This window comes from Penaeus monodon, chromosome 39 (genome assembly GCF_015228065.2).
Source record: "Penaeus monodon isolate SGIC_2016 chromosome 39, NSTDA_Pmon_1, whole genome shotgun sequence".
Taxonomy (NCBI): Eukaryota; Metazoa; Arthropoda; class Malacostraca; order Decapoda; family Penaeidae; genus Penaeus; species Penaeus monodon.
The window spans coordinates 14,869,956-14,879,275 of record NC_051424.1 but is presented as its reverse complement, the minus strand read 5'-3'; the positions used below and the strand labels follow the sequence as shown (position 1 = coordinate 14,879,275).

At 32.2% G+C, this 9,320-nt stretch overlaps 1 protein-coding gene across 2 annotated transcripts in view; it reads left to right on the top strand.

Annotated features, from left to right (window-relative positions):
* LOC119597570 (collectin-10-like) overlaps nucleotides 1–9,320 on the top strand; it is a 37,252-nt gene that overhangs the window by 10,923 nt on the left and 17,009 nt on the right. The gene's annotated exons all lie outside the window — the stretch shown is intronic.

Sequence of the window (9,320 nt, the reverse complement as noted above, 5' to 3'; positions counted from 1 at the left end):
AAAAACACACACACACACACACACACAAACACACACACACACACACACACAACACACACACACCACACGCACACACACACACAACACACACACACACACGCACACACACACACACACACACACACACACACACACACACACACACACACAACACACCACACACACACAACATATATATATATATATATATATATATATATATATATATATATATATATATATATATATATATACATATATATATAATCACCGTCCTGTCTCAAATGTGATTTATTATCTGTCAGTACAGTATAGTATTTCTTCTTTGCAAAACTGCCTGAAATCCTCCATAAAGGATTTATTTATTGATTGCAGTTTTTTTACCTTTCCGTGAGATACATAGTATATAGAAGCAGATTATATAACCACGTTTACAACATCTTTATTTCTATTAATTTCAATTAATTCTCCAGAGAATTGTTCTGCACATGATAAGCACTCCTCTTTTACATCCGTTTTTAGTTGACTAATCAGATATGTAAATATATATTTGGTACTTTTCCTTAAATTAATGCTTCTATGATTATTCCCTTTCTTATTGTGTGTTATATATCCATGCACATATTATATTTGCTTTCCTCTTGCAAATTAATTCCAGAATGCTACTGTTTCATAGTCATATAGTGGGCCTGTGAGTGTGTGTGTGTGTGTGTGTGGTGTGTGTGTGTGTGTGTGTGTGTGTGTGTGTGTGTGTGTGTGTGTGTGTGTGTTTTTGTGTGCGTGTGTGCGTGTGTGAGTGTGTGCGTGCGTGCGTGTGTGCGTGTGTGTGTGATAGGTTCAGTTATTTTATAGATCTGTTATATCCTTTGATGGATGACAACTTATCTAAGAGAATTACCTCAAATCATTCTCATTTCTGCTTTGAGAACTTTAACGGCGTATCCACAGTATTCGGCCGCGGTATGTTGTAGTTGGATTCTTTGGTATGATAAAGTGCAGTTTGGAAAGTCTGCTGTACAGGAAGTTTTGTTTTATTAATATTTAACCCCAACTGCAAATAGGTGGGTGAAGTGTATTAAGGCGCTTTGGAATTTTTTATTTCTGTTTGGCTGGTCTGTAGATTTCAGGAAATTTGTGGTTGTGATATCAGAAACGTAATTACGGAAAAGGTAAACATAGTTGTGGCAAATGTAAGAGTAGGTGTGCATAGGTAGGCATATCAATAATGCATTGGATATGCCACCTTTCCTCTTATAACGAACAGACGTCATTCTTGTTAGTTTTTATAACTACACAGTGTTCGCTTAGTGAATGAAGCTGCAAATCTCCAGCGGAAGTTGCGGCAAAAGACTCCCTGCTAGGAATTAATGTCAATAAGTATAAATGTTAATAAGAATATCGTTTTTCACGTTTCCTACATAAAAACTTCTGTGAAAAGGCGTGAGATATTGCTGAAAAAGTATTTTGTCTGTTTAGAACATTTTAAATTCAAAATAAATGAGAGGAGAGCAAGCTACATCCTGGCGAGCAAGTAGATTAGGAGGGATAGGAATCGTGTCCAAGTAGACTAGATACGGCACCGAAAAGGTTACGAAAGAAAGCGAATACTGGCAAGGAAGACGAAGAATAGCAGGAGAGAGCTGACCGAAGGCGAATATGAAGAGACTCAATAACGGTCGCTTAAGGGCCAGAATATCGGCACTTCCCCGATACTGAAGATAACTCGGCTCCTATGCAGCGATGTTTCGGAGGAGAGCCCGGAAGAATATTGGAAAGGGAGGCTGGAAGGAGGGCGGAACAGGTAGGACTGGAGGCGCTGAGACAGGGAGGAAACCTTTGCTTAATTCAGTCCTGCTCGCCATCGCAGTATGGAGCTGTGCAAAGAACAAGAGATAAAATTAGTTGAAATAAATTGATTAAGAAAAATATTTCAAGTTACGTGCACAAAATCAATAATTTTAGTATGGGGTGCGGGTGAAAGAATTCAGCAGGTATGTACTGTGTTCATATCATTCATCCCGTTATTATCACATATGGGTAGACGAAAAAGAGAGAGTAAAAGGTAGGAAAAGATAGAAAGACCACAAAGCTTTCCAGTGCCGTGGTTCTGACTCAGGTTTGAGTGAGGTGTTTGTGGCTGAATTTGCGGATTAGCATACAGTTATGTTGATACCTAAAATATATTCACTTTTTATTAATGATTCTTTCAAATTCAGACAAGCTAGATTCACAGTCTACTTCGAATAACTTTCAGACCATTCTGTTATCAGTATCTGGGTGGACTTTACTTCGTTTAAGTCACAAAATCTTTGATTTACTGTTCCATATCATGGCGAGGTGATGCTGATCGGTTGCATGTTGACAAGTCTTTCATTCTGAGTCCTGCTGAAGCTTGCCTGAAATAAATTCATCGTGTATGTGGGCATATGAGAGCGCCTTACAATGAGTACATGATAGGAAATGAAACAGAGAGGTAACGACACAGAGAGAATGAGAAGTGTTTTGTTTTTGTTTGATTACCTTGGCGTTAACCGCAGTATGAGATTAAAAGGAAAGGAAATGAGCACTTGAGAAAAAAGAACTAGATGAGAAATAAGTAAAGCAGGTGGAAAGAAAGGGGTACTTGCAGTGCAGTTCATAGGACCAAATACTGCTTACGACTATAGACGCCGAGTAGGTTGACCACCTCAAGCTGGAGACATGGAAGGTTCGGAGGCAGCCGGGGCCGTCGGCAAGGAGACACTCCGCGAGTGAGAGATTAGCTGCGTGGTCCATACCTCACAGTGGCGGGGAGCTCGCTCATAAACTGTGGTGACGAATCAATCCGAACGACTCTCGCTTCGCGCCACTACCACACCCTTTTTTGGTGCAAGACCTAATGGGACACTCGTCCTTTTGCCTAACCACACACTCCCTCCTCTTTCCCCCTCTCCTCTCTCTCTCTCTCTCTCTCTCTTTTTCTTCTCTCTCTTTTCCTCCTCTCTCTCTCTCCTCTCTCCTCTTTCTCTCTCTTTCTCTCTCTCTCTGTTCGTGTGTATGTGTTTATATGGCGATAAAAGGGGGGAAAATCTATTGATATCTTAACTTCAAGGGCCCTGACCTGTTAACGGGCCCCCGATGTGCCGACCTTCAAACAAACAAAAGGGATAAAGGGAAAATTACCTTGGGTGTCACCATTTCTGTTCCGAGTCGCAATAGAAGCCAAAATGAAAGCGTCCGTTTTGCCGAAGTGACAATGGGGAAAATTTTGTTTTTGGGAAAACACCAGGCTTTGTACGCTTTTTGCTTTGTTTTTCCTATGAATATACTATTTTGAAGCACACTACCTTTTGATAATAATGTTAATTGGTATATTATAAAACTGATAAAACTAACAAAAAAGTAACATGGGGAATAAAAAATATCATTGATAATAATACACGTTAAAATAAAATATATTATTGATGGGGGAAATGCTCTACTACACCCCTGGTAATTTCTCTCTTCTTTTAACGGTAGGTTCATGTCTGAGCCGCCGTGGTCACAGCATGATACTTAATTAATTGTAATTTTCATGTTGTGATGCTCTTGGAGTGAGTACGTGGTAGGGTCCCTAGTTCCTTTCCACGGAGAGTGCCGGTGTTACCTTTTAGGTAATCATTCTCTCTATTTATCCGGGCTTGGGACCAGCACTTGACTTGGGCTGGCTTGGCCACCCAGTGGCTAGGTAGGCAATCGGGGTGAAGTTCCTTGCCCAAGGGAAACAACGCGGCGGTCGGTGACTCGAACCCTCGAACTCAGATTGCCGTCGTGACAGTTTTTGAGTCCGACGCTCTAACCATTCGGCCACCGCGGCCCCCACCAATGGTAATAATAGAATGATAATATTAATATTAATAATAACACTAATAATGATAATGATGATAGTAGTACTAATAATAATGATGATGATAACAATAATAATAGTAATAGTAGTAACAAAAATAGCAGTAATTATAATAATAATGATAATAAGGATATTAATAAGGATGATGATAACAATAATAATGATAATGATAATAATAGTAATGATTATAACAACAACCATGATAATAATGATGATCATAATTATTATATCTATTTTTATTATATTTATTAATATGTTAATCATTATATTTATTATCTTTATTATAGTTATCGTTATTATTGTTGTTATTATTATCATTATCATTATCATTATTATATTATTACTATTATTATTATTATTATTATCAATATCAATAATAATGATAATAATGATGACTATAATAATAATTATTATATTATTAATATAATTATCAACATTATCATTATTATTACTATCATTATTACTATTATATGATCATTATTGTTATCATTATTATCATTATTATTATTTTATTATTATTACTATTATTATTATTATTATTATTATCATTATTATTATGTATTATTATTATTATAATTATTATGATTATTATCATAATTATTATAATTGTTATTTTTATTATTATTATTATTATTATTATTATTGTTGATAATAATGATAAGAATGACTATAATAATAATGAAAAAAAATCTCATAGTAAAAATATTAATAATAACAATGATGATAATACTAATGCTAATACTAATAATAATACTAACAATGGTAATGATAATAATATTAACAACAACAATAACAATAATAGTAATAAGGATAATGATGATGATAATAATGATAATAATAATAAAAAATGATAATAATAATAGTAATAATAAAAATTATTTTTATTATTATTATCATCATCATCATCATCATCATCATCATCATCATCATCATCATCATCATCATCATCATCATCATCATCATCATCATAATTATCATTATTATTATAATCATTATCATTATTATCGGTAATAATAATAATAATAATAATAATAATAATAATATAATAATAATAATAATAATGATAATAATAATAATAACAACAACAACAACAACAACAACAACAACAATAATAATAATAATAATAATAATAATAATAATAATGATAATAATAATAATAATGATAAATGAAAAGACTGGAGCGAGTGCTACTAAACGTTTCCATGGGTTACACAAGTACATAGTACGTAGTAAAGTGCAATCACAGTCTTCCCTTGTTCCCTTTAGTTCTCTGTAACTCTTACCACTTAATTATATTTGATATGAATTAAGTCCACATTATTTTATATTAAACCTTTCACTGTTGCATTTACTGTTACAAGTATTCCTGTGGGAATTCTGATGCCACAGCGGGGGCCATACTGTTAGCGTGGCGGTTGGTCGCGTGGGACGGTTCCAGTCGATCGTTGACAAGTGTCTTGAGTGGACTGCCGATAAGTTGTTTTGTATGTATTCATGCAGTTTTATCACCATAGTAATGTTTCTAGAGCTCATATATAGATTTTGTTACAGTAGGGCATAAATTATTTATATATTAGCACAAATCGTTGTCTTTGTTAACGTAATGCTTCGGAGGATTTTGTTGGCCAGTGATTTTTGAGACGCCGAATTTATAATGAGAAGCTCTGTGTTGCTTGATAAATAAGTAAGTAAATATAAACTCATGGTGCTGAATTTGACAAACGTAGTTTTTGAGGGATGTGTTCTTTGAACTGATAGTAATATTGTGAGGTGGTCGGTAGGTAATATATAGATAAAGTAATATGCCTGCTACAGACTTTGTTGATTATAATGAGTGCAATTTTTTATTAAAAAGAATAGCAACTGACCAGAACCGAGACGAGTATCCAGCATACATACTGGAAATATACCGTAGAATTTCTTATGAAGGAAGTCATTCACTGTCGATGAAAAAATGTACAGATATTAAAAGGGAATCCTTCCATAGCATCAGATACATTTTTCTTTGTGGCCAGCTCGGATGGGACTCTGCCCTGTTGACGTGATTCGCGAGGAAATGAGATATATGAATGGAAATGTAAAAGTTCTGAATATGAATTGGTAATATGAATACGAGTAACACAAGTATGTATGTGTGTTTGAGTAACTAATGAAAGAATGAGTGAGTAACAGTGTGAATGTACATAAAACATTCCATGTTATAAAGGGAAGTGTTTCTAGCGTGGGCTGATCTGGTTCAATCGATAGTCATTTGGTTGCATGGTTACCAAACTCCTGGTATAAATAAATGTTTCCGTGGGACTATATACGCGTTCGTGTCTATGTGTGTATAAGTAAATACATGTCTACATACGTACACAAATACACACACACACACACACACACACATACACACACGCACACAAACACACACACACACCACACACACACGTACACACACACACACGCCCCACAAAACCAACACACACACACACACACACGCACACACAAAACACACACACACGCACACACACACACACACCCCACACACCCCACATGCGCACACACACACACACCCCACACATATATATATATATATATATATATTTTAAAATATATATATATATTTATTTATACATACATACATACATACATACATATATATATATATATTGATATATATATATATATATATATATATATATATATATATATACATATATAATAATCACCGTCCTGTCTCAAATGTGATTTATTATCTGTCAGTACAGTATAGTATTTCTTCTTTGCAAAACTGCCTGAAATCTCCATAAAGGATTTATTATCGAATGCAGTTTTTTTACCTTTCCGTGAGATACATAGTATATAGAAGCGATTAAAATAACCACGTTTACAACATCTTTATTTTCTATTAATTTAAATTTAATTCTCCAGAGAATGTTCTGCACATGAAAAAGCATCCTTTTACATCCGTTTTTAGTTGACTAATCAGATATGTAAATATATTTTTGGGCACTTTTCCTTAATTAATGCTTCTTAATTACAGTACCACACACCTTTTTCGGTGCAAGACCTAATGGAGACATTTCGTCTTCGCCTCAACACACTCTCTCTCTCTCTCTCTCTCTCTCTCTCCCCCCCCCCTTCCCTCTCTCCCTCTCTCCCCTCTCTCCTCTCTCTTCTCTCTCTCTCTCTCTCTCCTCTCTCTCTTTCTCTCTCTTTCTCTCACTCTTGTTTCGTGTGTATGTGTTTATATGGCAGATAAAATAGGTAGACAATCATATAGATATCTTAACTTGCAAGGTCACGTGTACCTGTTCAACGGGCCCCGAGGTGCCGACCTTCAAACAAGCAACGTATAAGAGGAATATTACCTTGGCTGTCAGCCATTTCTGTTCCGAGTCGGCAATAGAAGCCAAAATGAAAGCGCCCGGGTGTGCCGAGAGTGAACAATGAAGATTTGTTTTGGGGTAAAACACCAGGCTTTGTACGCTTTGTGCTTTGTACGTTTCCTATGAATGATCCCGTATTTATGAGAGCACTACTACCGTTTGTAATAATTTTAATTGGTATATTAGTAATACTGATAATAATAAAAAGTAACATGGGCAATAACAAATCTTTGATAATAATAGCAACGTAATAATAATAATAGTATTATTGATGGGGATACTGCTCTACTACTACCAATGGTAATAATAGAATGATAATATTAATATTAATAAAAACACTAATAATGATAATGATGATAGTAGTACTAATAATAATGATGATGATAACAAAAATAATAGTAATATTTAGTAACAAAAATAGCAGTAATTATAATAATAATGATAATAAGGATATTAAAAAAGATGATGATAACAATAATAATGATAATGATAATAATAGTAATGATTATAACAACAACCATGATAATAATGATGATCAAAAACTATCATTTCTATTTTATTTATTTATTAATTGTTAATCATTATATTTATTATCTTTATTATATTTTATCGTTATCATTGTTGTTTTTATTATTATTATCATTTCATTATTATATTATTACTATTATTATTATTATTATTATCAATATTAATAATAATGATAATAATGATGACTATAATAATAATTATTATTATTATTTTTAATATCATTATCAACATTATCATTATATTATTACAATTTCAGCAGCAGCAGCATCCCAAATCATTAATGATGATAATGATAAAAATAATAATGATATATAATATAATATTTTTATTATCATTATTGTTACTATCATTATTACTATTATAATTTTTTATTATTATTATTATTATATCATTATTATTTATATTATATTATTATTATTATTATTATTATTATTTTTATTATTTATTATTATTATCATCAAAATATTATAATTGTTATTATTATTATTATTATTATCATTATTATTACTATTATTATTATTACCCATTGTTGATAATAATGATAAGAATGACTATAATAATAATAAAAATAAATCTCATATAATAATATTAATAATAAACAATGATGATAAATACTAATGCTAATACTAATAATAATAATAACAATGGTAATGATAATAATATTAACAAAAAAATAATAATAATTAATAATAATAATAATAATAAAAATAATAATAATAAAAATAGTGATAATAATTTTATTAATAATAGTAATTTTTATTATTATATCATCATCATCATCATCATCACATCATCATCATCATCACATCATCATCTTATCATCATCATCATATCATTATTATTATCATTTATTATAATCTTATCATTTATCGGTAATAATAATAATAATAATAATAATAATAATAATAACAATGATAAAAATTTAAAAAAAAAAATAAATAATAAAAACAACAACAACAACAACAATGTAATAATAATGATAATAATAATAATAAAAATAATAAAAATTTAATAATAATAATAATGATAAATGAAAAGACGTGAGCGAGTGCTACTAAAACTTTTCCCAAAGGGTTACAACAAGTACATAGTACGTAGTAAAGTGCAATCACAGTCTTCCCTGTTCCCTTTAGTTCTCTGTAACTCTTACCATTTTTAATATTTTTGATATGAATTAAGTCCACATTATTTTATATTAAACCTTTCACTTTTGCATTTACTTTTACAAGTATTCCTGTGGGAATTCTGATGCCACAGGGGGGCCATACTGTTAGCGTGGCGGTTGGTCGCGTGGGACGGTTCCAGTCGATCGGACAAGTGTCTTGAGTGGACTGCCGATAAGTTGTCTTGTAGTATTCATGCAGTTTATCACCATAGTTATGTTGTCTAGATTTCATATATAGTTTTTGTTACAGTAGGGCATAAAATTATTTATATATTAGCACAATCGTTGTCTGTGTTAACGTAATGCTTCGGAGGATTTTTTTGGCCAGTGATTTTTGAGACGCGGAATTTATAATGAGAAGCTCTGTGTGCTTGTATAAATAAGTAAAGTAAATATAAACTCATGGTGCGAA